General features: G+C 42.2%; 1 protein-coding gene across 1 annotated transcript in view; it reads right to left on the bottom strand.

Moving 5' to 3' along the window:
- The window catches only part of znf646 (zinc finger protein 646), a 64,819-nt gene extending 50,130 nt beyond the window's left edge, over positions 1-14,689 (bottom strand). The window contains exon 1 of the mRNA XM_051934891.1: positions 14,511-14,689. The gene's annotated coding sequence lies outside the window, so the exon portion shown is untranslated. The remainder of the gene's footprint in view (positions 1-14,510) is intronic.
- Positions 14,690-16,242: the final 1,553 nt, after the last annotated feature.

The raw sequence follows: 16,242 nt of genomic DNA, 5'->3' as shown, positions 1-16,242 counted from the left end.
TCGTTTTATCCCCGGCTCTACATAGAGAATGGGAAATGTGAACTCGCTACCAAATAAGATCGACGAACTGGCTGCGCTGGTGAAAAATGTCAGGACCTACAGAGAATGCAGTTTGTTGTGTTTTAGTGAAACGTGGCTAACAACTAACATACCACATGCTAACGTGGAGCTACCCGGGTTTAGCACAGTTAGAGCGGACAGAGACGCAAGTACATGCGGAAAGCAGAAAGGAGGTGGACTTGCACTCTATGCCAGAAGAAGATTGAAGTGTTTAAAGTTATGAATTGAATTAGTCCAGTGGATCGAGATGGTGAATTTAAAATGAGTTCATCAAGAACACGGGGACACAGTTGGAAACTTGTTAAAGGGAAATGTCGCACAAACATTAGGAAGTTTTTCTTTACACAAAGAACGATAGACACTTGGAATAAGCTACCAAGTGGTATGGTAGACAGTAAGACTTTAGGGACTTTCAAAACTCGGCTTGATGTTTTTTTGGAAGAAATAAGTGGACAGGACTGGAGAGCTTTGTTGGGCTGAATGGCCTGTTCTCATCCGGATTGTTCTAATGTTCTAAAAATTAGCTGAACAAGCACATATTGAGATGTGAGAGAAAAATGAAAGCACCTTTTAGAAAACTTATATAGACAGAGAGAGAAAATAAAATACATACAGATCAGGGGATCTGGAGCTGTAAGGTAGCACTAGTCACTACACAATCGTTTTGTCCTGCTCATAACCCAGGAAGTAAAAAATTCCCCAAAACCACTGACAAAACTGATATTTGGTTAAACGCTGAATCATTACTTCAAGTGGATTGTTGGAAATTAAGGAGAAGCACGGACAAGATGGAAACAAGTAAGCTTTTCTTCACAGTGTCAAAGGTAACTCAAACAAACAATCAACTTATGTAGAAAGCAGGGACCCCAGAAGAGAAGTCACAATGAAAGGATCGCAAATCTTACCCCTTAGCTAACCAACCAAGCATGATGAACAGAATGGCTTCCTCTCGTCTGTAGAACTTCTTACGTTTTCATAATCTATAAAGTTAAAACATTTTTGAGCCTTTATCAGAAATGTGCGCACATCATCAATAAAAACAGTAAATATTAATATAAGAAAGGGTAGGAGATGTAATAAAGTTGTGTAATAAAACAACCTGTCCCGGAAATCCATAAAGAGAAGAAAATATTTTGTGGACTTCAGGAGACAGAGAGGGTATATAAGACCGTTCGGTGGAAACTTTCAGATCCATCGCCTACAAATCTGTAACAACTTGGACTGAACCCTCAGCACTGAGATAGCACCAAAAATGCACAAGAATTGTAATAACTTTTTGAAGTTTAAGAAGAAATGAGGGATGACCAAGAAGACACATCCTACTGTTTACTGCAGTAATACAAACAGTTTCATTTGCAATATTGTACAGTCACACAGCCACATAGCAAAGAGAGACCACTCACAGTGGTGACATTGTAGCATTTGTTCCAACAAGAATGATAGATAAATTAATACAGGGCCCTCCATAATGTTTGGGACAAAGACACATTCTTCCTTGATTTGCCCCCTCGGTTCCATAGTTTACATCTACAAATCAAACAATTCAGACATTGTGATTAAAGTGCACATTGCAAACTTTCATTGAAGGGGATTTCCATGCATTTTGGTCACAGCATTTGGAAATGACAACACGTTTTTCTATATTGCCCCCCATTTCAGGGCACCATAATATTTTGGGACAAGAGGTTTTTGTGATCCCTCGGGTGGGTTTCATTGCTTCATAAGATACCTTGGCTGGCTTCTACCCTTTGGAGTTTGCAGTTGCCATTGTTAAACAGGAGGACAAGAGCTGTACTAATGAAAGCAAAAGAAGCCATTATAAGTCTGAAAAACAAGAATAAAACCATCGGATACATCAGTTTAACCTTAGAAGGACCTCAATCAACTGTATGGAATATTACCAAGATGAAATAATGGACTGGTGAGTTCAGAAAGGGACTGGTAGGTCAAGTAAGGCCTCCACTGTTGAGGACTGAAGAGTCCATGCTATAGTAAAGAAAAAGCCCCAAACGCCTGTCCAACAAACCAGAAACAGTCTTCAGGAGGAAGATGTGGACAATGATCTGCAGAAGACGTCATGAATAGAAACACAGAGGCCACACTGCAAGATGGAAACCACAAAAACAGGATGGCAAGATTATAGTTTGTGACTTAAAAGAGCCTGCAGAATTCTGGGAAAATGTCTTGTGGATAGACGAGATAAAGATGAACCTCATCAGAGTGAAGGCAAGAGCAAAGTGTGGAGATGAAAAGGAACTGCCCAAGATTCAAAGCAGACCACCTCATCTGTTAAACATGGTGCTGGGGGTGTGATGGCTTGGGCATGTATGTCTGCCACAGGTCCTGGCACATTTCTCTTCATTGATGATGGAAATGTTGATGGCAGTGGTGCAATGAATTCTGAGGTATATTAAAACATCTGATCTTCTAAGGTTCCAGTAAATGCCTCCAAACTCACTGGATGGCATTTCATCCTACAACAACACAACGATCCACAGGAGACTTTCTAAAAAAATCAGTAGTGCTCTAATCTCGACTTTCTTATATACTGAGATAGAGGAAAAGGTCATCAGAACAACTTCCAGTTGCGCAATATTTCTTAACTATCACATCTCTTTGTTTCTCATCAAAACTAATTGATAGTATCGATACGCAATCATTTATTTCAATTTACAATCAAACTTTATATAATTTATTTATAATCAAACTTTATATTAAAATGATATTTCTGCATTTAGGGAGGTCGAAAATGGTGGTGGAATTTTTTCTCGATTACATAAGCATTACCTTGATTACGTGCAAAGTAAAAAGAGTTATAGTCACCTAAAACATAGCAAAAGTGTTAGTATTATGTAATATTTGTTGCAGTAAATTGCTATAAGTAAAACTGCATTTAGCTACATTTAATTATGATAATGACAGCGGAAATAAAAAAAATATATAAAATTAAATAAATTACTAGGAACATGCTGGGGACGTAGCAGCTTATTGTTCACGTTACAACTTTATATTTACATGGCGTGTTCAATGTTTACACGTTATTGTTAACCCAATGATGTATAAATTAAAACAAAAAAAGTAATAGTTAATTAAAGAATATGCGTTATATTGAATACAGTTTTTTATATTGTGTACACATTTATATTTTCATGATACAAAAAAATTCAGACAGTTGTTTAAATAAAATACGATTTCCGGTTGAGTAATTTTTCTCAAATTTCATATCTGTTTGCTTTTTATCATTATAAATATCTTTACAAAATCTGAATCATCTATCTGTAAGTACAACAACCACAGTTTACTTGAAAATTTGCTAAAGTATTCAGTTAAAGTACCACTTCCGGTTTTCTCAAATTTCATATATACTTATTTTTCGTCATTTCTAATATCCACACAAAATTTGAATCATATATCTTTATTTATAGCCATAGTATACTTGAAAAAATATGAAATGCGTTCAGGTAAAGTACCATTTCTGGTTGCTGGAAGTGACCCAAAAGTTGATAGAATTTCTTATTTTTGATCTAAAGCAGGTGTATAAAATCTCATCGACCTTGATCAAAGCGTTTGAGTAATTATGTTTACACACTGACAGACATAATTTCAAAAATGTTATTTTCAGACTCGGGAAGGTCTAAAAACAACAAGATTCATCAAAATCTTGAGGTCGAATTTTTTTCACGATTCCTATACTTTCTCTATACTATGCACACGAGAAAGTAAAAATGGAAAATTCTTGAACTGCCAACTCAGTCACCCGATTTAATTTCAGTTGAGCAGGTGTTCCATATGTTGAAGAGAAAACTTAAAAGGACAAGCCCCCAGAAACAAGCGGGAGCTGAAGTGTGGTGTAGCGGGTCCACAGCTCAAGTCAAAAAGGCCACTTTTTAAATAAATAGTCGCCTCAGCCGCGCTTAAAGAGGGGGCGTGATAGTGTGGCCGAAGTGGTTCCCGGGTGAATTCGTGATGCGGACGGTCCTCGCTTAAGTGCACAGGTGAGGAGTCGTCCGCATCCGTAATTGTTGCCGGGAGCTGCTGATTGCCACACCTGATCCACATCCCTGGCTCATATAATAGAAGCGCGAGGCGGATGAGGAAAAAGAAGAAACAAGTGAGAGAAAGAACGGGAGGTTAAAGAAGACGATGGCAGGAAGCAGGACGGAGAAAGCCAGTGAGGAAGAACAAGTGAGCGAACACTGGTTTGCGCCGATTGCGGGCAGCTGGGAGAGGCGAGTCTGAGTGGGGTGTTTGGCCGGCACCCAAGGGCCGATGGTAGTGGTTGCTCCTGCTCAGCGTTTGTTTGGAGCAGAACTGACCGGGAGAAGGTTGGCTCGCCACAGCGAAGGAAGCGGGAGCTGGGGACTTGGAAAGTGGAGGTCCCAGCATGAGCTCCTGGTCGCTGGGGAACCCAAGTCTCAGCCCGGGTGAGCAGAACCGGAGCCAGGGATCGGAAAGACCACCAGACCAGTACAGTGAAGAAGGTCCACTGCATATAGGGTGACTCCCCTGGTGCATAGCATGGTTGGGAGAAGCAGGGGAGGCACCAGTAAAAGAAGACACCGGGATTTGTTTTAAAGAACAGCTTCCAGCCATTGTTTTAACCTCGGTTTTAAAAGGATTTTGCTATTGTGTTTATAACCTCCACCAGTTCACTCGTTTTTATTGGATTATTTATTTATTGACCTTTGAGAGATACTGCACTATTTATTTGAACACTATTTTGATTTTGTTGCTGTTTTAATAAAAGCACTTTGCATTTTTTGCACCATCCCCTTGCTTCATTGTTGTGCCTCACTGTCCAGCTCATCGTTGACATTACCGACGGTGTCGGGTTCAAGAGCTCCCTGAAGCTGGATGGGAGCATGGAGTAGGACCCGCATCGTCACATGAAGATGGCTGCATTAGAGGCTTGGCTGAACATCACTGGAGAAGATCCTTGGCACCTGGTGATGTCAATGAATCACAGTCTTCAAGCAGTCATTGCATGCAAGGGATATGTCTTAAATGTGACAACGGCTTTAATAGACCTGCCATTGCTGTGTCCCAAACATTATGGTGCCCTGTGATGGGGTGGCCAGGTAGAAGAAGTGTTGTGACTGAAATGTATGCAAATCCCCTTAAATGAAAATCTGCAACATGAACTTTAATCACAATGTCTGAATTGTTTGATTTGTAATTTTAAACTATGGAGCAGAGGAGCAAAGCCAGTTTCAAAAGATCTCAGGGACAGAGTTATGGACAGACATAAGGTAAGAGATGGATACAGAAAAATCTCAAAGGCTTTAACAATGCCAAGGAGCACAGTAAAGTCCATCATAAAGAAGTGTTTGGTGCTACTAGGACCCTCCGTGGATCCTCCAAACTGGATGGAAGAGCAAGGAGGAAACTGGGAAGAGAGGCTACCAAGAGGCCAATGGCCACTTTGAAGGAGTTACAGGATTTGATGACAAAGAGTGGTCATTAATGGTGTGCACGTGACAACAATTTCACAAGCACTCCACAATTGTGGCTTTTTCAGGAGGGTCGCACTTCTCAAGAAAGGCCACATTAAGGCTCGTTTGAGCTTTGCCAGAATGCACCTTGAAGATTCTGATGCCAAGTGGAAAAAGGTCTTCAGGTCAGAGGAGACCAAAATCAAACTACAGTATGTGGTCTCAATACCAAACGGTACACCAATGCAGCTCACCATCCACAACACACCATACCTACAGTAAAGCATGGAGGGGGCAGCATCCTATTGTGGGGGGCCTGGGACTCTCGTTAGGGCAGAAGGGAAAACAGATGGGGCAAAATATCATCAAATCATTGAGGAAAACCTTCTACCCTCTGCCAGAAAGTTGAAGATGGGCAGAATGTCCACCTTTTGACACAACAACGACCCGAAGCACACAGCAAAATTGACCACACAGTGGCTGAAGGAGAAAAAAGTGAATGTCCTCGTGTCCAAATCATAGATAAAATGTATCTTAATCCCAAAAATTATGGAGGGCACTGTAGATACATACACACTTCTACATTACTCGTCACCTAATGCTACCAAAATAATGGATTTCAACCTTGTTGGCAGGAAACTGTGCGCACCTCATACATGTACGTAACAATTCTTCAACTTATAACTTCAAATAATTTATCACCTCATCCAGTATAACAAACCCACTTAATCTAATGCGGGGTGACAGGGGAGCAGAGTCTGTCCCGGTGGTACCAAATGTACAGCAGGAGCCAACCCTGGATAGAGTGCCAGTCCATGGCGGGGCTCAGTGATACACACACTTACGCCAGGCCTGTTAACCTAACCTGACCATCTTTTGAGTACTCTGTGAATACTCCCATGCAGACATGGAGAAAATGTGCAGACTCCATACAACGGAGCATGGGATTCAAAGCCAGAATTCTGGATCTGTGAAGGAGCCTGCACTGATAACCGCCCCACCATGCCGCATCTCCATAAGCAGTACACACCACATGAATAATCATCTGAAAGCACCCCTAATAATTGACTGCAATCCATCATCACCTAAAACTGCTGTCGTTAATGTGCCGTTTTGCACTGTTTTAAAGTTTTCTTTATTGTGCATTCAATAAAAAAAACTGCATATTGCTTCATGTAGTTTTCCCTCTTCATTCATTTTTGATGCACAAATAGCAAATTAGATTACATAAAACTTTATTAATCCCGTAAGTAAATTCAAATGCATATAGAAGCAGAAACATTTAAAAGAAATACGGACTCTGAGGATAGACAAAACAGCCAATGAATCAATCGAGCAATAAATAAAAATAACCTTAACAAGTACATCGGGTGGAAGCATTGAATCGCCTGACAGCAGAGTGCAGAACAGACCTCCGGAGGGGCTGCTTAGCACGTGATGGTGAATGAGAAAAAAAAAAACAAAACTGAAATTCGGATTGTGTGTATTTAAAAAAGAAAAATCAGTAAATGGCACATACAGTAGAACCTCGGTTTTTGAGCATAATTCATTCCGGAAACGTGCTCGCAGTCCAAAGCACTCGTATATCAAAGTGAATTTCCCCATAAGAAATAATGGAAACTCAGATGATTCGTTCCACAACCCAAAACTATTCATATAAAAATGATTAATAAAAAATATAAAGTAAAAATACATAAAACAAATTAACCTGCACTTTACCTTTGAAAAGAATCATGGCCGGTGTGAGTGAGTTTCTAAACTCTTGTGGGATTGCACCCAACGGGACAAACGCGGAAGAGCGTCCCAAAGCAACCGCAGTCTCCCAGCACTGTAGCAGTTCGCCGTAAAATGGGATTAATAAAGTATCTATCTATCTATCTATCTAAAAGCGAATCTGAAAAGCTCGTGGACATGCTATAAGCGCCTGCCGTCAATGGGTGATACAAGGAACATTATAAATGCGCAGGGCACAGACCCTGCCTGACTGCTGTGTCTGTGTATAGGAGAGTGGCAGATCCTGCTACAATAAATAAACGCGCTGTTCCTGTTTCAAGCTGAATAAAGCTAGTGTTACTAAAGTACTGAGACTCGGCTTCATGTTTTGGGGTGCAAGACGGGGACTCGCACGTCACAGTGCACACACACACACACAATGCTGTAGTAAGCAGTATACGCTCGTACGGATGTTGACTATTTGAGTGAGGCACGCCGACTCAGATGGAGAATAGGAGACCACTGCCCACAATCCCACAGAGAGAGAGAGACAGAAGAACCATCAGCTCAGTTGTGATCACATGACACTCAGCAGACAAAGCGTATACATACTACTTGTATTGCAAGACCTTGCTCGTTTATCAAGTCAAAATTTATGAAAAATTTTAGCTCGTCTTGCAAAAACACTTGTAAACCAAGTTACTCGCAAACCAAGGTTCCACTGTACTTGTTTGCGTCCCTTGCACAGACATGTAACACTGTGCACACAGCCACCGACATGCGAGCTTCACATTTAACTCCAACTTGCTCTTCTCTATACCTACACACATATTACACTCCAAACACAAATGAGCCTTTTCAATATTGCACCTGCCTGCCTATGAACAGTGCAATCCAAAGGATTTATGGGTAAAGGAAGGTCACTCAATCCTGTATGCAACTTGTCCACAGTCAAAAACGTTACTGTCCACCATATTTACTCGAAGAGAACTGGTGTGAGCAAAAACAAGGTACCATCCTGGGTTAATATAACATTCTTAAACTCACTTAACTTCAGGCAGTAGCAACAGGTGCTTGGCAGGAGCCAACCTTAGATGGGGAGCCTGTCCAATATAGGGCCAACTCCAGCAAGTACACCCACGGGGGGTTGTGGGGCTTCAATTGACCAAACATGCACATATTTAGGGTTTAGGAAATGTGAAAAAGCCACACAAACAGTGACTGACTGGGCACAGGAATCAAACCAAGGATGCCAGACCCGGGAGGTAGCAGTAGTATCCACTGTGGCACAATGCTCTTGTTTAAATATAAGAACATTAAGAAATTTGACAAACAAGAGGAGACCACTCAGTCCATCAGGCTTGCTCTGTTTGTTTAGCTAATAGCTAAACCATCCCCATCTCTCATCCAGATTCTTCTTAAAGGTTGTTATGTAAAGGTTGTTTGGTGGAGTGGTGGCTCTGAGGCTAGGGATCTGCACTGGCAATCAGAAGGTTGCCAGTTCGAATCCTGTAAATGCCAAAAGTGACTCTGCTCTGTTGGGCCCTTGAGCAAGACTCTTAACCTGCAATTGCTGTGCGCTTTGAATAGTGAGGAAAATGCCACTTAAATGCAAAGCATTATTATTATTATTAATGTCAACTTGTAGTGGTGCTAAATGATTAATGTCGTCGTAAATGTATTTTGTGCAGAGTCCCGTCTTTCGTCACGTTGTCCTGTTTACATGGTCTGTGTGTATGTAAATATGCTCCCCTGAAAACAAAAGGGGAAGGATAACACTGTGGAACCGTGGTCCCTTATGATAATTGGTCCCGTCAATCCCATCACCTGCATCCAGTCATTTTCTATTTAAACAAAAGAACAGAAAGGAAAAAAAAAAATCCCATTCTACTAGACCACCAATTCACTACACAGACAGGAGAAAGCACCGATCCAAATCATTCACACCTTTGTCTGTCTGCCACTTTCAAAGTCTGACAACATCTTTGCACCGCAAAACCCCAGGGTTCTGGATTACACCACATACCGAGGATAAACACGGTGAGACTGTTCCTTCTTGTTTGGGGACAGGAGCAAGCCATCATTTTCATCCGTGCAATTTCCATAGGACTATTTTTCCAGCTGAACCAGGTTCAAAAACATTATCTATTTTCCGTTAAATCTTCTGGACTTTTATATGCATGTCATGCTTTCTGTGTGTCTTAGTGAATTTGTGTTCAGTGTGGGGTCAAGGGAGGGTTTGTAATGTATATTAACTTTGTGCTGCACCTTTCCATTTTACTATTACTTTCCGCCGGACACTTTTGGGGTTGAATGTTATGTCTAGGTTGGTTGGGGTATCATATATACAGTAGGTATAGAACAGAATCCCCCCACCTTCAAAATATTCCCATTTTTTTGCTTTACAGCCTTATATTAAAACACACAAACCAACATTTTTTCAGCTTTACTCAATGCAATCTATAACATTGTATAACGGGGTGGTGGCTCTGAGGTTTAGGGATATGCACTGGCAATCGGAAGGTTGTTGGTTTGAATCCCATAAATGCCAAAAGGGACTCTGCTCTGTTGGGCCCTTCAGCAAGGCCCTTAACCTGCAATTGTTGAGCGCTTTGAGTAATGAGAAAAGCGCTACATAAATGCAAAGAATTATTATTAACATCCAAATGAAAGATATCACAGCTACAGTTCAGAAAAAAATTTTAAAATAAAAAACAAGAACTACTGAGATGAATAAAGGATCCCCCCCTCCTAAACTCAGTCAGGTGTAAGTGCCCACCATTCCCATTGTGGTTACTGGCTTCCTTCCACCTGTGATTGATTGTAATCAGTGTGATTAGTGAAGCTGTTCCTGGAGCATTCATTCCCTTGCTTGGTAGTGCAACTGACAGCAAAAAACTGACTATGGGTGGCAAGACACTTTCAAAAGACCTCAGGGATAGAGTTGTGGACAGACATAAGGCAGGAGATGGATACCAAAAAATCTCAAAGGCTTTATCAATCCAAAGGTGCACAGTAAAGTCCATAATAAAGAAGACTAGGACCCTCCGTGGATCCTCCAAACTGGATGGAAGAGCAAGGAAGAAACTGGTAAGTGAAGCTACCAAGAGGCCAATGGCCACTTTGAAGGAGTTACAGGATTTGATGGCAAAGAGTGGTCATTGTGTGCATGTGACAACAATTTCAGAAGCACTCCACAATTGTGGCTTGTTCAGGAGGGTCGCACTTCTCAAGAAAGGCCACATTAAGGCTCGTTTGAGCTTTGCCAGAATGCACCTTGAAGATACTGATGCCAAGTGGAAAAAGGCCTTATGGTCAGATGAGACCAAAATCAAACTATTTGGCCTCGATACCAAACGGTACACCAGAGCAGCTCACCATCCACAACACACCATACCTACAGTAAAGCATGGAGGGGGCAGCATCCTGCTGTGGGGGGCCTGGGGCTCTCATTAGGATAGAAGGAAAAATGGATGGGGCAGAACACAGTCAAATTCTTGAGGAAAACCTGCTACCCTCTGCCAGAAAGTTGAAGATGGACAGAATGTTCACCTTTCGACACGACAACGACCCAAAACACACAGCAAAATTGACCACACAGTGGCTGAAGGAGAAAAAAGGGAATGTCCTTGTGTGGCCAGTCAGAGCCCAGACCTAAATCCCATCGAAAATCTGAAGATAGCAGACCACCAACACTCACAATCCAATTTGACTGAACTTGAAGAGTTCTGTAAAGAAGAGGGGGCACTCAATTTAGGTGTGCAAAGCTGATTGAGAAGTATCCCACTGCCGCTTTTGGAGAGTGAGTCGGCCGTTACAAAATACACAACTTCTACTTCGATTACGCAAAGCATTCATTTTATTCTTCACATAAGAATGAATTTTTAATCTATAAAACCTTGAAATCCGCTTTGTGACAAGAAAATAAACTTTGACCACGCCGGGTGCTGCTTCAGAATGAGCGTAACTCCTGCTCCTCATCGATCCACATGAACAAGAAGCCTGCGACGCTTATTGGACGTTCAGGCACCTTGCGCAGCGTTTTCCATGGCGCAGAAGGGAATCTAAATTCATCTCACATAATTATGTGCATACATTTTCATTAAAAGGAAATTCATTGCATTATTTTTGTGAACAACCTAAACTTTGACCTCTTGAATGTGAAAGCACCGGCAGTGGCATGCAAATACAAATCCCGTCAGTGCCTCTCCATGAGTTACAGCCAACTTAAGTGCTTACCATTAGCTTAATGGGCCACTCATGAAACAGAGATGCGGACATGATGCGAAAAGTAAAACCACGCAATGTAAACCTGGCAGACGACACCACTACTTTACTATTCTGCACTCAATTTAATTTATCCCATGTCTGTGTAAAGTGTATTAGGCTGCTGTAGCCGTGATTTGGTGTCATGGCGGTGCAGCGGTTCACTTGTCCAGACATTGTCTGCATGGAGCTTGCATATTCGGTCCTAAAATTCAGGTTAGAATTAATTGCAGAAATTTCTTTGACACATATGAGCTTGCGACTATACCCTTTGGCGGAAGGGCATACTGTCAAGGGCTGGTTGGTGTCCTCCATCCAATGCTGCTGGGATAAGTGCTAGCTCTACACAAGCAAAAAAAAAAAAAACTTAAAATACGCAGGATCACTAAATGTAAGCCTGGTTCAAACACACAAATACATCAACGACCCGTTTAATAATTCATGAATGGACAGATAATGTTGGACTCCATTTACGAAAATCAGTTTCAAACCAACTTAAACTAAAATCCTTGATGTCTGCCTACATAATGGGTCAACATCTATATATGGAGACACTCGTGAGGTCCCTATGCTCCTTCTCGAGCACTCAGGCCTGCCGATGAACGGCGTTTGGTGATGCCACCTCTGTGTGACATCAACTCTCAGTCCAGATTCCAGACTGGTGGAGCGAGCCGCCCACCTCTCAGTGTGTTTAAGAGGTTCTCTTGGTTGATGGATTTTGGCTCCGATGGCTGCTGCCTCGCAGTTAGGAGACCCGGGTTCGCTTCCCGGGTCCACCCTGCGTGGAGTTTGCATGTTCTCCCCGTGTCTGCGTGGGTTTCCTCTGGGTGCTCCGGTTTCCTCCCACGGTCCAAAGACATGCAGGTTAGGTGGATTGGTGATTCTAAATTGGCCCTAGTGTGTGCTTGGTGTGTGGGTGTGTTTGTGTGTGTCCTGCGGTGGGTTGCGCCCTGCCTGGGATTGGTTCCCTGCCTTGTGCCCTGTGTTGGCTGGGATTGGCTCCAGCAGACCCCCGTGACCCTGTGTTTCGGATTCAGGCGGGTTGGAAAATGGATGGATGGATGGGTTCTTGTAAGCTGGGACTTGCAACTTTCTTGCGTTTTTTCCTTGTGATGATCAAGTTTGTTCCCTCATCCTCTCACACTTGTTCCCAAACAATCCCTACAGACTGATGTCTCCTCGATTGCCCAGTTATTTTTTGTAAGTCGCTTTGGACAAAAGCATCTGCTAAGCAGATAAAATGTAAATGTAACGTAGCAAAAACACTGGATTCCAGCCCCTGGTGTGCAAGACAAGCCGATATAAGAACAGTTTCGTTCCACTGTCCCTCAAGCTCACAAATGGCTGTCCTTGCTTGATATAGGCACTCAGCCCCCACACCAATATCTAGCTATATAGCCTTATATATCGCTAATGCGTGTATTTCTGTATTTTCTGCACTGCCTTGCACTTTGGATGTATATGTTAAATAATAACTATAATAATAATTCTTTACATTTACAGTCCACTTCTCAAAACGCATTACGCAGCGAGTGGGGAGCCACTTTAACCACCACTAATGTGCAGAATCCCCCTAGATGAGGTGACGGCAGCCATTTTCGCACCTATACTCTCACTACACATTAGCCGTTATGTGGGTAAAGGCGTGAGAGATACTTAAGACATGTAGAGGCAGGGAATGATTAGGGAACCAGAATGACTAGGCCATGGTGGCCAGGACATCGGGATACTCCATACCCTTTACGACGGATGCCTAGGGAACTTATATGACCACAATGAGTCAGGACCTTGGTTTTACGTCTCATCCGAAGGCCTGTACCATGTTTACAGCACGGTGTCCCCGTCAATGCACTGGGGCATTGGGAATCCACATTCAGACCTCAGGGTATGCGCCCCCCTGCTTTTCTCACCAACACCTCTTCCGGCAGCAGCCCAAGCTTTTCCTAGATGGTCTCCTACACAAGTACTGACCGGGCCCAAACACACATAGCTTCAGGTGCATGACCTGTTCTGAAGTGCATGTGGTACGTTTATCTTGTATTCATCTCAGGTGTGTACTTATAAATTGTGTGCATATTTCTCATGTAGCAATACCTGATAAGTCATCAAAAAATAAAAAATAAAAACAATCAAATTCCATGTAGGTGAGCATCCCTGGCTAACAAATCTGATTCCGGTTCTGGATTTAGTGCTAGAAGGTGCTCCTACAGCCTTCCATTTGAGCAGATTCATTAGGATTAACGCAGCTGTGACATTCGCTGCACGTCTGCCATCCTCCTAACTGGACCACTTGCACCTCACTGTGTAAACAACCACACTGATGGGATGTCCAACCCCGCCTTACGCACAAACTACACAGCAGAAGGCCAACTCCTGGCGGTTTCAGGTGAACCTACGCGCACAAGCCCACATCCCAATGGGGCAAGTCCTGGTGGTCCCAGATTTTACGAGGGTGCAGCCACGTGTCCAAGTCCAGAATTAGTCCAACCAAAGCACCCACTAAACATTCTCGGTGGTTTCGGCTGGCTTTCTTCGATCTCGGTGTGAGTTTCTTTATTTTCTTCTTTGTTTCTGTTTTGTTCTTTGCATCTTTCTCTTTTTAATTTATTTACTGCTTACTGGCAAAAAGCGCGATCGATTTCTTTCACGGCTTTGGGAGGCAGCACAATAATACCAATCGGGGTAGCGACGCTGGCATGACGTGAACGCCACTCTCTCTCTGTCTCCCTGTGTCTCTCTGTGCTCCAGTTAACTCCTAAATGACAACAATAACAAGAGCAGCAGCAACTCCTCACTCGTGCATCCCTGCGCCGGACTTTCTCTCACTGAGCCTGCCAGCCAGCCAGTCAGCCGGCGGGCAGCCATTCTTCTCTGCCATCGGTCCTCCGATGAGCCCCCGTCTCTCCCACACTCGCCTCCTTCCCCTTCTCCGGCTCGCCTCTTATTTACTTAACACGGACCCGCTTTCCCTAAACAAATATTGTGGAAAAATAAGCAGAGAAACAAAGGAGTCGAAAGGGAGAAAAAGGCGTCTCTCACCTCACGCTGCGCGGCTCCTCGCGCACTTCTGACGCGCCAACAGACACGCCGGCCGGCTTTTTTGCTGATTTTTAATCGGGATTTTCAAAGAAATCGGCTTTTTTTTTCTGAATACCAAACCCCTCTCTCTCCCTCTCTCTCCCTCGCTCGCTCACTCACTCTCTCGCTTCAATTCCACACACTTCCTGCTGTTGTTGCTAGGAAACAGGAAATGTGTTACTGACAATTATGTCCCCTCATAGTCGCCGAAGTAGAATGTGCGTGATTCTGAAATATCGAGGGAAACAAAAAGTTAGTTCCGGGTGATGCTGATAGAGTTATACAAGTCATGTGAAAGAGTAAGTACTGTACACTTCTTGGAAACTGATGACAACCAAACAGTAGATGTTCATACAAACCGTGTCTTAAGAAAAAGGTGATATACTTGAATAAAAATTAAAAATAAAAAAAAAACTCAGGGAAAAGTAGCCATTTTAATAATTCATTCATTCATTCAACAAAAATATCAATAGACTAGCTGTGCTATTAGTCTTAAGACGGGTTCATATCTAAGCGTTAACATTTGCAGTGCACAACCTATTGGAATGTATTTTGTTATGCATGTAATGTTATAAAATGCATTGCATTTATCATTCCAATATTTGTCATGCCATCTGTTGGAAAGATAAATGCAATGCATGAGTCCTCTGTTATATGTCGTTTGGTATGCAATTCATAAAATCACTGTTAATATTTGTGATGCTCCATCTGTTGAAATGACAAAATCCATATTTCTCTGCTATATGTCATTTAGTATGAGATTCATAAATCATTGTTAATGTTTGCGATGCACCATCTGTTGGAATGAAAAATGCAATGATTATGTCCCCATTATATACCATTTGGTATGAGATTCATAAAAGCAGTGTTAATGTCTGTGATGTGTCATCTGTTGGAATGATAAATGCAATGCTTATGTCACTGTTATATGCCATTTGGTATGACATTCATAAAAGCAGTGTTAATATATGTGATGCACCATCTGCTGGAATGACAAATGCAAAACATTTTATTACCACAAATGCTGGTGATGCACCATATGCTGGAATGACAAATGAAATCCATATTTCTCTGATATATGTCATTTAGGAGCTGCACTGGCAATCAGAAAGGTTGTCGGTTCGAATCCCATAAATGCCAAAAGAGACTCTACTCTGTTGGGCCCTTGATCAAGGCCCTTAACCTGCAATTGCTGAGCACTTTGAGTAGTGAGAAAAAGTGCTATATAAATGCAAAGAATTTAGTATGAGATTCATAAATCATTGTTAATGTTTGTGATGCACCATCTTTTGGAATGGAAAATGCAATGATTATGTCCCCATTATATACCATTTGGTATGAGATTCATAAAAGCAGTATTAATGTATGTGATGCACCTTTTGTTGGAATGACAAATGCAAAACATTTTATTACCAGCAATGTTTGTGATGTGATGTGCCATCTGCTGGAATGACAAATGCAATGCATACGTCTCCCTGCCGTTTGGTATGAAATTCACAAAAGTGTTAATGTTTGTGATGCACCAACTGCTGGAACGATGAAGACATAGCAACGGGACAGACACTTGTCCTTTTATTAAGGAGGATATAATGGTTTACTGGGGAAAAAGTGAAATCCATCTTTGGTCTCAAAAGCTGGTATTGCCACCACCTTAAGCATAAATGACTTCTTGAAGGTGTTTTGCAAAACAGCC

The sequence above is a fragment of the Erpetoichthys calabaricus genome, chromosome 12, assembly GCF_900747795.2.
Source record: "Erpetoichthys calabaricus chromosome 12, fErpCal1.3, whole genome shotgun sequence".
Classification (NCBI taxonomy): Eukaryota; Metazoa; Chordata; class Cladistia; order Polypteriformes; family Polypteridae; genus Erpetoichthys; species Erpetoichthys calabaricus.
The sequence above is the reverse complement of the archived record's forward strand: the minus strand, read 5'-3'. Positions and strand labels throughout refer to the sequence as shown.